The sequence below is a fragment of the Pogoniulus pusillus genome, chromosome 19 (genome assembly GCF_015220805.1).
Source record: "Pogoniulus pusillus isolate bPogPus1 chromosome 19, bPogPus1.pri, whole genome shotgun sequence".
NCBI lineage: Eukaryota > Metazoa > Chordata > Aves > Piciformes > Lybiidae > Pogoniulus > Pogoniulus pusillus.
This window is the reverse complement of record NC_087282.1, coordinates 5,485,617-5,502,943: the sequence shown is the minus strand read 5'-3', so window position 1 is coordinate 5,502,943 and position 17,327 is coordinate 5,485,617. Positions and strand designations below refer to the sequence as shown.

The 17,327-nt window shown below is 56.2% G+C and overlaps 1 protein-coding gene across 4 annotated transcripts in view; it reads left to right on the top strand.

Moving 5' to 3' along the window:
* STARD8 (StAR related lipid transfer domain containing 8) overlaps positions 1 to 17,327 on the top strand; it is a 72,051-nt gene that overhangs the window by 15,321 nt on the left and 39,403 nt on the right. Inside the window, exon 1 of one of the 4 annotated variants that reach the window (XM_064159023.1) lies at positions 5,508 to 5,681. The exons of the other annotated variants lie outside the window; for them this stretch is intronic. The gene's annotated coding sequence lies outside the window, so the exon portion shown is untranslated. Of the gene's footprint in view, positions 1 to 5,507; positions 5,682 to 17,327 lie in introns of those variants that run through there. 4 annotated transcript variants of the gene reach the window in all.

Genomic DNA, 17,327 nt, shown 5'->3' with positions numbered 1-17,327 from the left:
TTGTTTCCCTTCTTTTGCTTTGTTTTCCTTCTTTTTCTTTGTTTTCCTTCTTTTTCTTTGTTTTCCTTCTTTTGCTTTAGTTTCCTTCTTTTGCTTTGTTTTCCTTCTTTTGCTTTAGTTTCCTTCTTTTGCTTTGGTTTCCTTCTTTTACTTTGGTTTCCTTCTTTTGCTTTGTCTAGGCTTGTTTCGGGTCCTTTCGGCTCGGCGGGGGCGTGCGGCCGGCCGCGGCCAGCAGAGGGCGCACTGCCCGGCGCCTGGAGGCGTGAGGCGGGACGCGGGGAGCGGTCACGAGTTGGGAGGGGACACAGAGCAGGGAGTCCGTGCGGGTCACTCGTGTGCTGTGTGGGGTGACACTGGCGGGGGTCACCTGTGGGAAGTGGTCACATGTGCGTGCTCAGGGGGTCACATATGGGGACAGGGGTGTCACACGTGTGTCACGCATGGGGGATGTTACACGTGGAGGATGCACTGCCTGTGAATCATAGGACCATAGGATCAGACAGGTTGGAAGAGACCTCCAAGATCATCCAGGCCAACCTAGCACCCAGCCCTGTCCAATCAACCAGACCATGGCACCAAGTGCCTCAGCCAGGCATTCCCTGAACACCTCCAGGGACAGCGACTCCACCACCTCCCTGGGCAGCCCATTCCAATGCCAATCACTCTCTCTGACAATAACTTCCTTCTAACATCCAGCCTAGACCTCCACTGGCACAGCCTGAGGCTGTGTCACCTTCTTCTGTTGCTGCTTGCCTGGCAGAAGAGCCCAACCCCACCTGGCTACAGCCTCCCTGCAAGTAGTTGCAGACAGCAATGAGCTCTGCCCTGAGCCTCCTCTGCTGCAGGCTGCACACCCCCAGCTCCCTCAGACTCCCCTCACAGGGCTGTGCTCCAGGCCTCTCATCAGTTTTGTTGCCCTTCTCTGGACATGACGTTGAGGTTCTGGAACGTGAAAATGGCTTTCAGGCAGTGCTGTGCCCCCCAGCTCTGGGCTGACTCCCTCAGGGTCTGCAGGTTTGGCATGGCCTGATCAGATGCTGTGACAGAAAGGAGAGGGGCTCAGACCTTTGCCAGCCTACTTCAGCTGCCCTCTGATTCCTGGTGGAGCCTGGAAAAAAACCCCTCTTGCTCCTCCCACAGCTGGATGGGATAAGCCATGTCCTGTGTCCCTCTGTTTCTCACATCTGGAGGTGCTCTGTTCTCTGGCACTGGGGAGAGTGTGATCAGGGAGCTGCGGAGCCCAGCCCAAACAGAACCAAAGAGTCATGGACTGCTTTGGGTTGGAAGGAGCTTTGAAGGTCACTCCTGCACAGTGAGCATGGACATCTTCAGCATGTTAGAGAAGCAGCTAAGGGAACTTAGGTATTTCCAGCATTAGCAATGTCTGAGCATCCCAGCCTCAGCAGAGGTGTCCACTGTGCATCTCCCAGTGTGATCTATCCCTTGGAATGAGCCTTCACCCATAGCTGTCCCACTGTCCAGCCAGGATTCCTGCTGGACCTGGCTCAGAGCAGGGAAGGGTTTGAGAAGGCAGCACAAACAGCTCACCCAAAAATGCCCTGACCTCAGGTCTGTGCCTCAGGCTGGGCTGTATCTTCGTCTATGGACAGCTGTATCCATGTTTCTCATTACAGCAGGATCAGGATTCATCCTGGCTTTCCCTGGGTGCATGTGGCTATGCTCTCTCAGCCCTGGCCATCTGCCAAGCTTGAGCTGTGGTGGGGTGAGTTCAGCTCTTCCAAGGTCCCATTTATGGTCCCTGCTAAGCACCAGGCCAAGGTTATTCCTTGCAGCCTGTTACTGGAGCTTCCCCAGGTTAAGATCCGAGTGTCCTGGCCAACCAGGTGGTCCCCACCCTCCTTGCTGGGAGGAGGAACGTCCCCATCCTGTTCACTTTTCCTGACATTTTTTCCTGGTATCTAGGCAGCCCTAAAGTGGATTTTTCCCTACCTCTCCCCAGCGATGCCCTTTGACCCATCCGAATCAGCACCCCCACCCCTGCAGGAGGCTGGGGGGACTGGGCAGAGGCTCTGCAGCCCCCAGCCATGGCCTGGCCGCAGCCTGAGGGTGCTGCAGGCTATTCCCAATGGTGAGCTCTACCATTCCTCAGCAATTCGCTGGCAGCTATTAATATCTGCGGGTGTGAATGCGGCCCATTGATGGGGGGACTGTGTGGTATGCACGGTCCTGCTCCTCCCAGCATCCGCCCCCGGCACTGGCGTGGCCTCAGCTTCCCCGGAGCGTGTGGGAAGAGAAGGGAGGGTCCACGTGGAACCGGCTGCTTCGGTCCTGCCCTCTGTATAGCTGAGCGTCTCCGGGAGATTTCCTGCCTCTCTGCCCCCACGCCCTCTCTGTTCCCGCTTCGCATGAGGAAATGAGTGGAAAGTACTTGAAGTCCTCCTCTGAGCTTTTTTCCACTGGCTGTCGCCCTGCTGTTGGCACCGGGCTCTGACCCACTGCAGTGACAGGCAGCGTAAAGCATCAGGAGCTCTGCCCTTACCCACCGTGCTCGCTGTGCTGGGCACAGGGCTGCGTCTTCCTGCCCCTCTCCCGCTTACGTGGCCAGAGGGAAATGTCTGTCTGTGTGCACTCAGAACCCAGAGCCAGCTGTGTCCTGGGCTGCATCCCCAGCAGTGTCGGCAGAAGGTCAAGGGAGGGGATCCTGCTCCTCTGCTGTCCTCTACTGAGACCCTAGCTGCAGTGCTGGGTGCAACTCTGGCGTCCTCAGCACAGGACAGACATGGAACTGCTGGAGTGGGACTCGAGGAGGTCACACGAATGATGTGAGGGCTGGAAGCCCTCTGCGGTGAGGCCAGGCTGAGAGAACTGGAGCTATTTAGCCTGGAGAAGAGAAGGGTCCAGGGACACCTCGTGGCCATTCACTACTTAAAGGGGCCTGTACGAAAGCTGGAGATGGACCATTTAGCAAGGCCTGTTGTGGCAGGACAAGGGGTGATGGGTTTGAACTAAAAGAAGGAGATTTGGACTAGATGGAAGTGACAATTTCTTCACACTCAGGGTGCTGAGGCACTGGCCCAGAAAGGTAGTAGCTGCCCCTTCCCTGGAAACATTCTAGACCAGGTTGTTTGGGGCTCTGAGCAACCTGCAGATGTCCCTGCTGACTGTGAGGTCGTTGGACTGGATGACTTTAAAGGTCCCCTCCAGCCCCAAACATGAACTTGCACTGATTTCTGCCAGCGTGGGTCAACAGCAGCTTCCTTTGCCGTGACTGACTGCGGGATTGGCACTAGCCACTTGCCCTCCAGCAGCTTTCACCCCTGCCTGCCCATCCTTTGGACCCTTGGCTGGCAAAAAGCTCCCAAATACAAAGCTGCATGAAGACTTTCAAGCCAACAACAGCCTCATTGAGAAGCTGGTTGCTGAGAGCCACTTCCTTCTTGATCTGAGGGCTGCAGAGGCAGTTGGGAGGGTGGTGGGAGGAGGGTCAAGAGCTTGGGGCTCGGGAAGGAAGGAGATGTGCATTAAAAGCCTCTCAGACTGTGAAAACAATGGGAAAAAACTCTGTTTTTTCCTTCAGTCCTCCCATGTGAGGGTACTTTGGCAGCCCTCCTACCAGTGATTTCAAGAGAAGAGCTGGTTGTGGCTTCCCTGCAATGTACCTGAGCTCACTCTGGCTTTTCTGGTCATCCCACACTAAATCGTTGCCTGTCTCCCCTTGCATCTCTGCTCTGTGTGTTTGCCCATCAAGCCTCTTGCCCATTACCTCCATCTGATGCTCTCCCTCCTCTCTGCCGCTCCTTCCACACTCAAGGTGGTGCTTGCTGACTTCCAGCTCTTTATTCTCCCCTTTTCCACTGAGAAATTCCTCCATCAAGTCCACCTTAAACCTGCTTGGGGTTTTTTTTTTTGGTTGGTTGGTTTTGCTTCTGTTTTTTTTTCTTCTCTTAGTCCTTCTATTCCACACCTCCTCCCATATTTTCAGTCTCACTCTTGCACATAGTCTCCAGCTGGTCCCATCACCCATGACATGGATCTAGGAACCATAAGCCAGGTCGTGACGTGTGTTTGCTGTGGGGAGGATTTTCCTCAGCCTGTGCCGTTGGAGGACAAAGGAAATCCCCTGCAGCATGAGGGGGATTTTAGACAGACACATCCTGCAGGAGCAGCCTCTCTGGTCCTCTGGTGCCTGGTTTGCCACCTGTGTGGCTTGATGGGCAGGGAGAGACAGGCACAGCCAGGTGTCTGTGCAGAAACTTCCCTGGGACTTGTCTTTGTGGGGGGACAGCCTGAGGGACCCTCATGGGTGCTCAGTCCAGCAAGGAGGTTGCAGCTGTTCAGTGTCCCTGTCCTGGGGCCCCCAGCCCACGTGAAGCCAGGCCAGGCCCTGCAGTTGGTGCTGCCGGTCTGGAATTGGAGGGAGGGAGATGTCTGAATGTGGGGGCACAGGGGACTGAGAAGCTGTGGGCAGTGCAAAGGGGCCCTGTGGGCAGGGTCTAGGATCGTGCTGGGTTTCACATGAGTTGTGACAGCCTCTTCCCAGGGCTGCAGCTGAAGTGGCTCCATGGTTTGGCTTGTACATGTGTGCACAGAATAAAGGAATTATGGAATTGTTTTGGTTGGAAGAGACCCTTAAGATCATCAAATCCAACCATTAGCTCAGCACGGCCAGGTCACCACTAAACCATATCCCTCAGCACCGCATCCCCATGGCTTTGAAACCCCTCCGGGGACTCCATAGCTGCCATGTGCGGGCTGTTCCAGGGCTTGACAGCTCTTTTGGGGAAGAAATTGTTCCTCACGTCCAATCTAAACAACCCCTGGCACAGCTTGAGCACATTTCCTCTTGTCGTATCACTTGTTCCTTGGCAGAAGAGACTGACATGCCCCCAGCTCCAGCCTCCATTCAGGGAGTTGTAGACGGTGAGAAGGTCTCCCCTCAGCCTCCTTTCTCCCCAGGCTAAACAAGTCCAGCTCCTGCAGCTGCCGCACGGAGCAGCCTCGGGACCTTCAGCCTCACACATCACGGTATCACAGTATCACAGTATCATCAGGGTTGGAAGAGACCTCACAGATCATCAAGTCCAACCCTTTACCACAGAGCTCAAGGCCAGACCATGGCACCAAGTGCCACATCCAATCCTGCCTTGAACAGCCCCAGGGACGGCGACTCCACCACCTCCCCGGGCAGCCCATTCCAGTGTTCAATGACTCTCTCAGTGAAGAACTTTCTCCTCACCTCCAGCCTAAATCTCCCCTGGCGCAGCCTGAGGCTGTGTCCTCTCGTTCTGGTGCTGGCCACCTGAGAGAAGAGAGCAACCTCCTCCTGGCCACAACCACCCTTCAGGTAGCTGTAGACAGCAATAAGGTCCCTGCGCTGAGCACTCGCACTCGGCTTCCTCCGGGCTCTGGAGCGCTGGAGGGCGCCCGGGGGGACCGGGGGGAGCCGGCGGCGGTGGGGCGAGGGTGGGGCGGGCACGTCCCGGGGGCGGGAGGCGGAGCCAGGGGTGCAGCCCCGCCCCTCAGCCCCGCACCTGCCGCGGCCTCGCTCACACCGACAACGGCCGGAGCCGCGGCTGGTCCCGGCCCGAGCCCGCCCCTGCCCGCGGCGGGGCCGAGGGTCCTCCAGCCGCCTCCACACCCTTCTTCCTCTTCCGTTCCGGGTCCCGACGGCTCGCCCCGGGGAAAGCGAGGTTTTGACGGGGCCGCTGCACGGCCCAAAGGTAAAGCAGGGACCGGGGGTTGCCCGGAGTGTGCGTGGGGGTGTGTGTGGGGGGGGTGCTCATGGGCGTGCCGGGGTCAGGACGGTGTTTGGGGGTCGGGGAGGGGTGTGGAGGTGAATCCTGTGAGTGAGGCTATAGGTTGGACTTGGTGATCCTGAGGGTCTTTTCCAGGCTGGATGTTGCCGTGGCTGCGTGCTGGCCTGCTGCGGGGGTGAGTCCTGCGGGGTGTTGGTGTGCTGCCAGGGCGGACTGTGTTTGAGCGTGTGTGTGTGTGTGTGTGTGTGTGTTGGGGGTGCATGTGTTTGCGTGTCCGTGTGCTGGGGAGGGAGTGTGGTGGCAGAGGCAGGGCTGGAATTCGGGTGATGGCAGTCAAGCGCTGTGCTTGTGCAGCTCCGGAGGACGCTGTCGCCGCTGTCAGCTTCGCGCCCGTTATCGGCGCTGTCGGGTGTGTGCCGGCGGGAGCGCTGCCGGGACGAGGTGACTGTGGTTTAGCCGGGCAGGAGGAGAAGCCCGGAGGTCGTTTCCCGACATAGCCGAGCTGTTAGTGAGTGGGTCACGGTCACTCTTGGGCTGAGTCACAGCAGCGAGTGGGGCGAGGATCCGCAGGCTGCTTCCAAGCGAGTTGCCGGTTTGGTGTGGGAGGCTGCTGGGCTCCCTTCCGCGGCTGACCGGTTCGCTGCTGCAGCCCCATCGCTCGGCGCGCAGCGGGATGCAGAGGGGCTGGACGTGAGTCTGGGGTTGCCCGGGTTTCCTCAGGGCTTCTCCTCACCCCACCTCTGCCTGGGATTACTGTCATTAAACCAGTGCCTGGAAAAGCACAGATTTGCCTTCTGATCCTGAGTTCGTGGAAGAGCTATGCTGACGTCCGGAGGCTTTGGCTCAGGCCCTTCTGCTGTAGCAGGGACACTCGATCGATGCTAAGGCTTTTTGGCACGTGGGCACGTGCTTGCAGTGGATCATCTCACCCGGAGACCTTTATCTTTGATGGAAGCAGATGGGTTTGCCACGCGTGCCCGGCGTGTCACGCTGTGAAGGGGCAGTAATCGCTCAGGACGTGCTGCCTTCTCAGGGACTGTTTGATCGTGGCAAGCTGAAACACCGGCTTGTGGGTTTGTGGGTTGTGTTTCGGAGGAGCCTCTTCTTTTGGAGACCCTTACACGGTCCCAGGATGTCAAAGCACGTGTTGTGATGTTGTTGGCAGAGCTCTGCATTCTTTTCCATGTGCATACTTGAATTCTTATCAATGAATGTGCTTTTTTCCCCCCCTTTTTGTTTACATATTAACTGAAATCTGGTTAAGAGGGGCAGCAGGCTGCTGAAGCAGGAGCACCAACCCCTTGGTGCTCTGCACCCTTGGGCAGGGCTCTGCCCCTTGCTGGTGCAGGGCAAGGGCAGGGTTCAGCTCAAACCCCCTTGTTGCAGGGTGAAAATGAGCTCCCACCTTTGTGCCACAAACTCGCCCGCGAGTCCCTCCCGTGGCTAAACGTCGAGCCCCGGTGCAGAGCGGGTACCAAACATGAGGTGCTCACATTCACATCATGTTCTTGTGCTTCCTCTGAGAAATACTTTTCTCATAAAAGCCCCTGCTGGATAGACGCAGCCGTGCTTCTGCTCAGCATTCCTCATCTGCATTGCCTCGGTGTCCAAACCCCAGCCTCTGCCTGGCTCAGGCTGACAGCCACTGAGTTTCATAAGACAACGACATATGGCGATGCCCAAGGGCACTGCTGTACTTCCCTTGGGTTTTGTACTCGTTTCCAAAAGATTTGGAAGTTCTCAAAGGCAGTCACAGCTGAGCAGGGGAAGGGAAGGTTGTCCGTCCCCTGAGGGCTTAGCAGGGCTTGCTGTGTGACTTTGCAGTGAAGGAACAAGCTGACACATCGGCTGGCCCTGAGCCCTGCCAGGTTCACTTGCCCTGCTGTGCTATGGCAGCATCGGGAAGCTTCTGGAGGGTGGGCACTGCCCTGGCTTCACTCTCCTGGACACAGGGTAAATTATTCTCAGCAGAGAGGAGAGTCAAAGAGCCCAGGACAGTTGGCCCATTGCAGACTGCAGGTTTGCAGACTGATATTTCCACTCTGCATGCTTTTGGAAGGGCTTTTGCATTCAGATGTGCGTGGGACTTGAGTCCTCCAACTACAGGCAGCACGCTGGGGGTTAGGCTGCAGGGCAGGAGATGTCTCCTGGCATGGTGACTACAAGGGGAGCTGGGGATGGTCCTGAGGGGCAGCAGGACCTCTGCCTTGCTTCACAGCTTATCACAACGTTGGTATCTCCTTTCATCTCCAACAGCCTGATGACCGAGACATTGCCCGCCTCTGCCTGCCAGGTGTGGTGAAACACATTGCCAGAGCCCAAGGGTGATAGCTGAGCTGGTTTTGGGGGTGTAAAGTCTTTCAGAGTCCTCCAGAGGCAGTGTGCAGCCTTCAGACCAGGATGCTGCTGCTCTTACCTGTCCCATGCCGTGCTGTTGTCAGTCCTGAGGCGAGAGAAGCTCAGAGCCTCAAATCCTGGGCGCTGCTGAGATGGGCTGCGGTGGAAACTGAGGCAGGAGCTGAGATATGTGTGGTGATGGAGACGTGCGCATGGAAGCTGGCTCTGCTTGTTTCTCAGCTTCCCTTCAGCCCTGCTGGGAAGCATGCAGGAGGAGTCTGGTTGGATTTAGTGCTGGAAAGGGGGCCACGAAGGGAAGTGGCCAGAATTTTCCTGGTGACCAGGCCAGAGGAGCTGTCTGTGAACCTTTGTGCCGAGCTCCCGCACGCTCCGGGGCGGACTGGCAGCGCATGGCTGCATTCCAGCAAGGCCTGGGGTCTCCCGCCCAGTTAATGATTGAGCCACAATAACCCTTCTTGTGAAGCCTTTCTGAAAGTCACCTCCAGATAATTATTTCAGCTTTGCAGGCAGCTGGGTGCAGGAATTTAAAGGGATAGGATCTGTTCCAGCAATTCCAGCAAGAAATTCCCTTCTAGGTGCAGGAAGTGCTGGCCTGTGGGATTTCACTGTCTCAGTTATGATTCATTTGGCATCCAGCTCTGGAGCCCTCAACACAGGAAGGACATGGACCTGATGGAGCAGGTCCAGAGGAGGGCCATGAAAGTGATCAGGGGGCTGGAACACTTCTGCTACGAGGACAGGCTGAGGGAGCTGAGGTCGTGCAGCCTGGAGAAGAGAAGGCTCCAGACAGACCTAATAGCAGCTTTCCAGTAATTGAAGAGTGCCACAAGAAGGCTGCAGAGGGACTGTTTGCAAAGGCCTGCAGGGGCAGGATGAGGGACAGTGGTTTGAAATGAGAGGGGATTTAGATTGGCTGCTAGGAACAAGTTCTGCACCATGAGGGTGGTGGAACACTGCAGCAGGTTGCCCTGAGAGGTGGTTGGTGCTCCACTCTTGGAGCTATTCAAGGTCAGGCTCGACAAGGCTCTGAGCAGCCTGCTTTAGTGAAGGATGTCCCTGCTGAGTGAAGGTGGCTGAGCTAGATGACCTTTGGAGGTGCCTTCCAAGCCAAACCATTCTATGATTCTATCATGTTCTGCACAGGCACTGTTGCTGTTGTAGAGATGGCCTCACTCTGTGTGCTCCATTCTCATCCCAGTGCTCCCTGGGGGTGACCCTGCATGCCAGCCCCGGCTGCTGTGGGCTCTCGGAGCATCCAGCCCCCGTTTCTGGTTGCTGAGCTGTGACACCCATGGGTGGCTGCCTCCTGCTCTTCCCTCTGCTGCACAGTTAATGATTGATGGTGTCCCCGTGCCACGTGAGCACACTTGCCCAGTGCCCAGCAGCAGAGCTGTTTGTTGAGCTGGTGGCAGTTTCCTTATCAGAAAAGGGCACTTGTCACCCGGTGCCAGTTACAGGCGAACGTTAACGGCTGGGCTGGGAGCAGGCATTAACAAGTGCAGCAGCTTGGCCTTCCCCAGCAAGCTCAGCTCTTCCATATCCTGCTGCAAGGAGGTTTATGTCCAGCTTGAGTTCCTCCTTCTGGCCTGTGACTGAGTTCAGCCTTCCCCTGCTGTGGCTTCCCCAGTGTGCACCTTGCAGCTCCCACTGGGATGCCAGGGATTGTTGCAGCTGATGAGGGGGGGCTCAGGACTACCAAAACCTGCTGGCCAAGTGGGTTTGGTGCCACACCTCGTGTAGGTGAGATGTAGCTGCTGAGAAGCAGACTGGCCACGATTCCGTAGTGGGGGTTCGAAAGGACCTCTGGATGTGATCTAGTCCAACCCCTGTGCTAAAGCAGGCTCATCTAAAGCAGATTGCACTTGATCATGTGCAACCTGGCAGGCTCCTGGTAGTGTCTCTTTGAGCTGGATCTGGCAGTTGTGTGGGATTTGGGAGCTAAGCCAGTGGGAGGACACTTGCTGCTGCATCTGCAGTTGCTGTGCTTGGCGCAGGAGGGCTTGGTGTGAACGTTGGGGTGGATGTGATGTCAAACCTCAGCCTGGGCTGGAGGGCAGTGTGGTCCTGGGGTGGACACTTCCATGGACCCTGCAGCCAAGACTTGGACCTCTTATTGCTAAATGGGGAGGAGGAGCCTGGCAGCTTGTGCCAGGGTGGCACAACGCTGGACCCATGGGGCCTGGGTGTGCTGGGGTGGGGGGAGGGTGGAGGTTTCCTGCCCTTTATCCAGAGTGAAAAGCATCTGACTGCAGGATATGCATGGGGCCACAGAGAGCCTTCACCTCCTGAACTGGTTCCTGGCTCCTTGCACCCTCTGGGATCTGCTTCTGATGGCAATATTCAGAGCTCCCTGGGGCACTAGTGATGAATGCCACTATTTGAGGACTCTGTGCTGCCAGCACTGCCCTTGTAAGTGCCAATGAAGAGAGGCTTCTGACCCATGTGTTGCTGTTCAAGTACAATTTCTTTGCAAAGGTACATGATGGGGTCTCCATTCTCCCTTTTCTTACCCCCTCAGTGAGCTTGGGAAGGATATTTTCTCTGCAGTAAAGGGCAGAGGTTCAGTGTGTGGATGCCCTTCTCCCCCCCATTCCTTCTAGGAATGGCATCAAAGTGCTCCCTTGCCAGATGCTTTTGCTGCTGGGCTAGCCTATGTTTGGAGGGGTCACAGCTTGAGAGGGATCTATCCCTGAGCTGGCACCCTCCCGTGCTGTGCCAGGGTGAAGCAGAAGGGCTGCAAGGGCTTGTTCCTTCCCATCCTCTCACCTTCAGCCCCTGGGACTTGTGTCTGCTGTGTGGGGTGGCTGGCAGCTGGCAGCTCAGCCTGGGGCTGGGGAAGGGAGCATGGGCAGAAAGGGCAAGCAAAAGAGCATTTAAAGGAAAAAAAGGAATTGAAAAAGAACAGGCTTGAAGAGGAAGAGTTGCTCCTGGTGACACTGGAGATGGCCACGGGCAGGGGTGTCACAAGGTCGTGGGACAGTGACGTTCAGTGGTGACTCAGAGCACACTTGACCTCCTGTCATTAGTGTCGTTGGGCAAGAGAGGGACATCTGGGCAGGCAGGGCTGGTGTCTCAGCTTCATTTTCCCAGGCAGATAATTTCCCCTTGGCTCCTGTACCCCTACCTATGCAAACCTACCCCAAGGTGGCTGTCCCCTGGCAGAACCACCATCATAAGCCTCCAGGCATGGTTCAGGTGCCAGCTTCAGTGTCCAGGGCTGGACATGAGCTGTGGCTCTCTGATTTCATAGAATCAGTCAGGGCTGGAAGGGACCACAAGGATCACCTAGATCCAACCCCCCTGCCATGGGCAGAGACACCTTACACTACTAGATCAAGCTGGCCAGAGCCTCATCCAGCCTGGCCTTAAACACCTCCAGGGATGAGGCTTCCATCACCTCCCTGGGCAACCTCTTCCAGGCTCTCAGCACCCTCATGCTGAAGAACTTCTTCCTGACATTCAGGCTGAATCTACCCATTTCCAGCTTTGTTCCATTCCTATAGTGATAGGATTGTGACAGCCTAAAAAGTCCCTCTCCAGCTTCCCTGTAGGCCCCCTTAAGATACTGCAAGGCCAGAATAAGGTCACCTGGGAGCCTTCTCCTCTTCAGACTGAACAGCCCCAACTCCCTCAGTCTCTCCTCACAGCAGAGCAGCTCCATCCCTCTGCTCATCCTTGTGGCCCTTCTCTGGACACATACTCCTGGGATTGTCCTGGAATGAAGTTCAGGGAGCAGTGGTGCTGTCTCAGCAGCAGCAAGAATTAGGAAGCAGTGCCTCTCCTTCAGCTAGAAATAATGGGCTGAAGGTAAAACACAAGTTTGAGGGACCTGAGGATGCCTTAGACTGTGTATATGAGAATAGAGGCCACCAGGACCTGCTGGGTGCACCACTGCCTTACCTGGGTTCCCCTGCCCCCCCTTCCCTGCTGATGGAAGGCTGAACCTTGACTTGGTGGTCCCTGGCAGCACTTATCACCTGCCTTGTGTTTCATTCAGCATCCTTGTGCCAATCTCCAAATCTTTTTCTCTTCTATTACAAATGTTTTCTGACCCTGATCTTTTGTTGCTACTTTGGAGCAGGGAATGTTGCCTGCCTTGGTTTCTGTCATGCAGAGCTGCCCTGCCTCCAGACCAGCTCAACAGCAGCTGCCTGGGAACCAAAGAGGAAGGTACCTATGTCCTTCTGGGCCCTCATCCTGCCGGGAGGATGGGTAAGGGCTTTGCTCTGAAGACTGTTTAAGACTCAAAGGTGTTTCTAATGCCCCAGTGTAGTGGTGGGAGTGCTGGAAAGCTCCACTGGGCTGTCCAGCAGACGTTGCTGCAGGCTTCAGCTGCTGGAGATGCCCATCCTCAGCACTGCCGGTGCCTGCTGTGTGATTTGCTCCTCGTTAACACCTTCCATGTGGGCATCTCCAGAGGTTCTAAGCATTAGAATGCTCCCTTGATCTCTGGATTTCCTTGCAGTTTGTCTCAGCAGAGCCAGAAGGCTCTCCGGGACCCACTGCAGAAGCATCCTTCTGCCGTGGAGCTCTCCAGAGCACTTGGTACAGCTCTCCAGGATGGGTGCCAGCTCAGGTGAGCTCTCGTCCTGCACCTCCAGGATGTTCTCATTGAGTACATCAATACAGGAGGCAAAACCTCATGGCCTGAGCAGAAATCATCTCTCTGCTCAGAGGCAGGTGTGATCTCCTGCTGCACCCATGCCCTCTGCTTTCCAGCCAAGAGGCAGCTGACTCTGCTGCTTTCCTTTCCCATGCCCCCCGGGGCCTCCACACCCCCCCTGCAGCACAGCGTTTCCAGCACTGCTGCTGTTTAACCCCCCCCAAAGCACCAAAGTGTTCGGGGCCTTCTGCAGCAGCAGCTGACTCGTGTCAAGCTGTTTGGTGTATCTGGGACTCAAAGCCCTGCCTGGAGACTTTTGAAGGGGGCACGTTTAGGGAGGTGATGTGGTCTGGTGACAAGGGAAGTGTGGTTTGTGGGTGCGGGGAGCTGGGCTCTGCTCTGGGCTTTGGCTCTGCTTCAGGAGAAGCTTTGCCTCAGTTTTCTCCTGTGCAGAAGAGAGATGATGAAACTTCTTTCTCTGGAGGCTGTGGCCTGTGAGTGCAGAGATGCTCTCCCCTCTCTCTCCCCTCTCTCTCCCCTCTCTCTCCCCTCTCTCTCCCCTCTCTCTCCCCTCTCTCTCCCCTCTCTCTCCCCTCTCTCTCCCCTCTCTCTCCCCTCTCTCTCCCCTCTCTCTCCCCTCTCTCTCCCCTCTCTCTCCCCTCTCTCTCCCCTCTCTCTCCCCTCTCTCTCCCCTCTCTCTCCCCTCTCTCTCCCCTCTCTCTCCCCTCTCTCTCCCTTCTCTCTCCCTTCTCTCTCCCCTCTCTCTCCCCTCTCTCTCCCTTCTCTCTCCCTTCTCTCTCCCTTCTCTCTCCCCTCTCTCTCCCCTCTCTCTCCCCTCTCTCTCCCCTCTCTCTCCCCTCTCTCTCCCCTCTCTCTCCCCTCTCTCTCCCCTCTCTCTCTCTCCCCTCTCTCTCCCCACTCCCTCTCCCTCCTCTCTCCCCCCTCTCTCCCCCTCTCTCCCCTCTCTCTCCCCTCTCTCTCCCCCCTCTCTCTCCCCTCTCTCCCCCCTCTCTCCCCCCTCTCTCCCCCCTCTCTCCCCCCTCTCTCCCCCCTCTCTCCCCCCTCTCTCCCCCCTCTCTCCCCCCTCTCTCCCCCCTCTCTCCCCCCTCTCTCCCCCCTCTCTCCCCCCTCTCTCCCCCCTCTCTCCCCCCTCTCTCCCCCCTCTCTCCCCCCTCTCTCCCCCCTCTCTCCCCCCTCTCTCCCCCCTCTCTCCCCCCTCTCTCCCCCCTCTCTCCCCCCTCTCTCCCCCCCTCTCTCCCCTCTCTCTCCCCTCTCTCTCCCCCTTTTTGGGTTTCCTGTGTCTCTTTTCTGTTTTCTTATGTCATGTGTAGGGATGTTGGTACAAAACCACTGCTTGTACCCCTTGCAGCTCCCTACCTTGCTCTGCTTCCTGCTCAGCAGGAGATACTGGGTGTGGGGGCTCCTGTTGGTTTGGATGATCTGGGATTAAATCACCCCACGGGAGGGTTCTGGGAAGGGAAGGGGGTGCAGCACCTCATCTGTGTCCTCCCCAGCAGCGTGTGGTGATGCAGGACCTCCAGCAATGCCAACAGCTGTGTGAGCTCCTCCTGTGCCTGGTGGCTCTGGGAACGGAGCCTGTGTTTATGCAAAGTTAAGAGTGGGTCTCAGACTGAGCCTGTTCTGAGGGTCTGGTACCTTCTTTATCAGATATTTTGCCTTTGGATTACAAACTTTGGATTATTTCACTCAAGACCCAGTCATGGTACAAGGAGCCAGGAACCTCTGGCAGGAGACTCCTCTTGACTCCTTGGTCTGGAGCACAGCCTCCTTGAAAGACCCCCAAGAGCCTGAGGTGTGTGGGTGGCTGAGCTTGCAGCAAGGACTGAAGGGGTTAAAGCTGCTTTGCAGTCTGATTTAAAGGGGAGGAAAAAAAGCCATTTCCTTCGTGTCCAGAGACAGTTTATTTTCTGGGCATTCTTCAGGACTCAGGGAGGTGCCTTTTCTTTAAGGCATTTCCTGTAAGCAAGTTTATATTTGGACTGGGGAGGGTGGGAAGGAGGAGGAGGAGATGGGTGCTGGGGAGGGGTCCAGTGGCCTAAGCTGAATGACCTCAGATTTTGGCTCCTTGTCCCAAATTGTTGGAGGTGGCAGCTGGGAGTGATGGCTGTAGGACCAGCTGTTGGAGTCAGACAAGCAGCAGGGTCCTGAGCCTCAGGAATGGGGCTGAGCCAGCATGTGTGGGGTGTTGGGACCCCAAAGAGCCCTTTGCACAGATGGCTCAGAGCAAACAGGGCCAAAATCCCACTGCCAAGCCCTGCCTTTGCTAACCCCCTTCTTATTGTGGCTAGTTGCCCCTTTGATGTGTCTTGGAGCTGGGGACTGTGCAGAGCAGGGGACTGAGGATCACACACAGGATGTCAGGGGTTGGAAGGGACCCAAAGAGAGCATCCAGTCCAAGTCCCCTGCCAGAGCAGGACCCTCCAATCTAGCTCTGGGACCCTTACAGTAAAGAAGTTCCCCCTTGTGTTGAGGTGGAACCTCCTGTGCTGCAGCTTCCATCCATTGCTGCTTGTCCTATCCCAGGGAGCAGTGAGCAGAGCCTGTCCCCTCTCCTGACCCCCAGCCCTCAGGTGTTTATAAACATTGGTTAAATCTCCTCTCAGTCTTCTCTTCTCCAGACTAAGCAGCCCCAGGTTCCCTCAGCCTCTCCTCATCAGGCAGTGCTCCAGTCCCCTCATCATCCTCGTAGCCCTCATCCACTGGACCCTCTCCAGCAGATCCCTGTCCCTCTTAAACTGGGGAGCCCAAAACTGAAGGCAGTACTCAAGATGAGGTCTCAGCAGGGCAGAGTAGAGGTGGAGGAGAACCTCCCTTGATCTGCTGGACACACTCTTCTTAATGCACCCCAGGATCCCATTGGCCTTCTTGGCCACCAGGGCACATTGCTGTGCCATGGATGTTCTCCACCTTCACTCCCAGGTCCCTCTCCACAGGGCTGCTCTCCAGCAGATCACCTCCCAACCTGCACTGGTGCAGTTTAGGGGTGCTGTGCCCTCTGCAATATGGAGTTACAGTGTAGGGGATGATGCCCTTATCTGTCTCAGTAGGTGCTGTGCCATGCTGCACCATGCCATGCTGTGCTGTGGTGGAGCCATGGAACAATTGCCCAGCCCACGTCTGCAAAAACCACCAGAGAGGAACTCTGGGCTCTGGAAAATGGAGCTGCCTCTGGCCAGGGAGCTTGCTTTGGAGTGAGCATTTGAGTTGGCCTTGCTGCTGGTGGGAATTCCTCTTGTGCTGGGTCAGAGGGCAGCAACCTGAAGCTGAGGAGCTGCTGTGTTTGTCTTCGCTCTCATTGCTTCTCCCTGCCAGGTAGTGACCTGATAAGGCAGTGTTAAGCCCTTCCCTACGTCTGTTTTGAGGGGGTTTAGTTTAATATGAGGGAGGTGTTAAAGAAAAGACTGGATGGGGCACTTAGTGCCATGGTCTAGATGACTGGATAGGGCTGGGTGCTAGGTTGGACTGGATGAGCTTGGAGGTCTCTTCCAACCTGCTTGATTCTATGATTCTAATTTATGTCCTTAGCACACTTCAGCATGGCTAACAGCTGAAAAGATCTGTCTGCCCCTGCCCTGAAAGTGCTCAGTGCCAAGATAAGATGTCCTGTCACCCCCTTCCACCCTTTAAGACCATCCCTTCCATCACTTTTAAGACCACTCCTGCTGGACACCAAATTCTGAGGCTGACTGTTGACCACCTCTAATTCTCTTCCCTCCCCCAGGACGCCTTTGATTCCCATTAACAACAAAGCAAGCAAGCACAGCTCCAGATGAGCTCATCAAAGCTCTCCCTTTGCTCTTGATGTCTGTGGTGCAGATTTAACTCTTTTCCCGTCGCTACTTGATCAGATTTACTCCTGAGCGGGGCCCTTGGAACTCGCAGCAGTGGGCTGGGCTGGCCTCCGAGGCAGCAGTGGGGTCCCAGCAGCTCTCCCATTGTTCCCTGTGCCAAGTTCCTTCTCCCCCATTCTGTTTTCTTTTTATGGCTGTGATTTCCTAACGTCGGAAGAGGCGAGTTATGAAACTGGAGTTATCCAAACACGTCTCGTTTGAAGATAGCGTTTCAGCCAGCAGATGCAGCTTCCTGCTCTCTAAATGGTTCTCATTGTTTCACCTTGGCTCCTGGCCTCGACCCTGCTGGGGCCACTGCTAGTGCAGCTTGGCTGCAGCGAGCTGAGGGGTGGTGGTCCCAGCCGCGGGAACGCTGCTGCCCGCGGGGCCTCGAGAGATGTGGGGGAAGGAGAGCTGCAGGCTCTGGTCTGGCTCTTCTCCCTGCTGCTCGTGGCAGAGGTGATCTTATAGACTCATAGAATGGTTGGGGTTGGAAGGGACCTCCCATGGCCTTGGGTGAGAGTGAATCTGATGGAATCATGGAATGGTTTGGGTTGGAAGGGACCTCCCATGGCCTTGGGTGAGAGTGAATCTGATGGAATCATGGAATGGTTTGGGTTGGAAGGGACCTCCCATGGCCTTGGGTGAGAGTGAATCTGATGGAATCATAGCATGGTTGGTGTTGGAAGGGACCTCCCATGGCCTTGTGTGACAGTGAATCTGATGGAATCATAGAATGGTTTGGGTTGGAAGGGACCTCCCATGGCCTTGGGTGAGAGTGAATCTGATGGAATCATA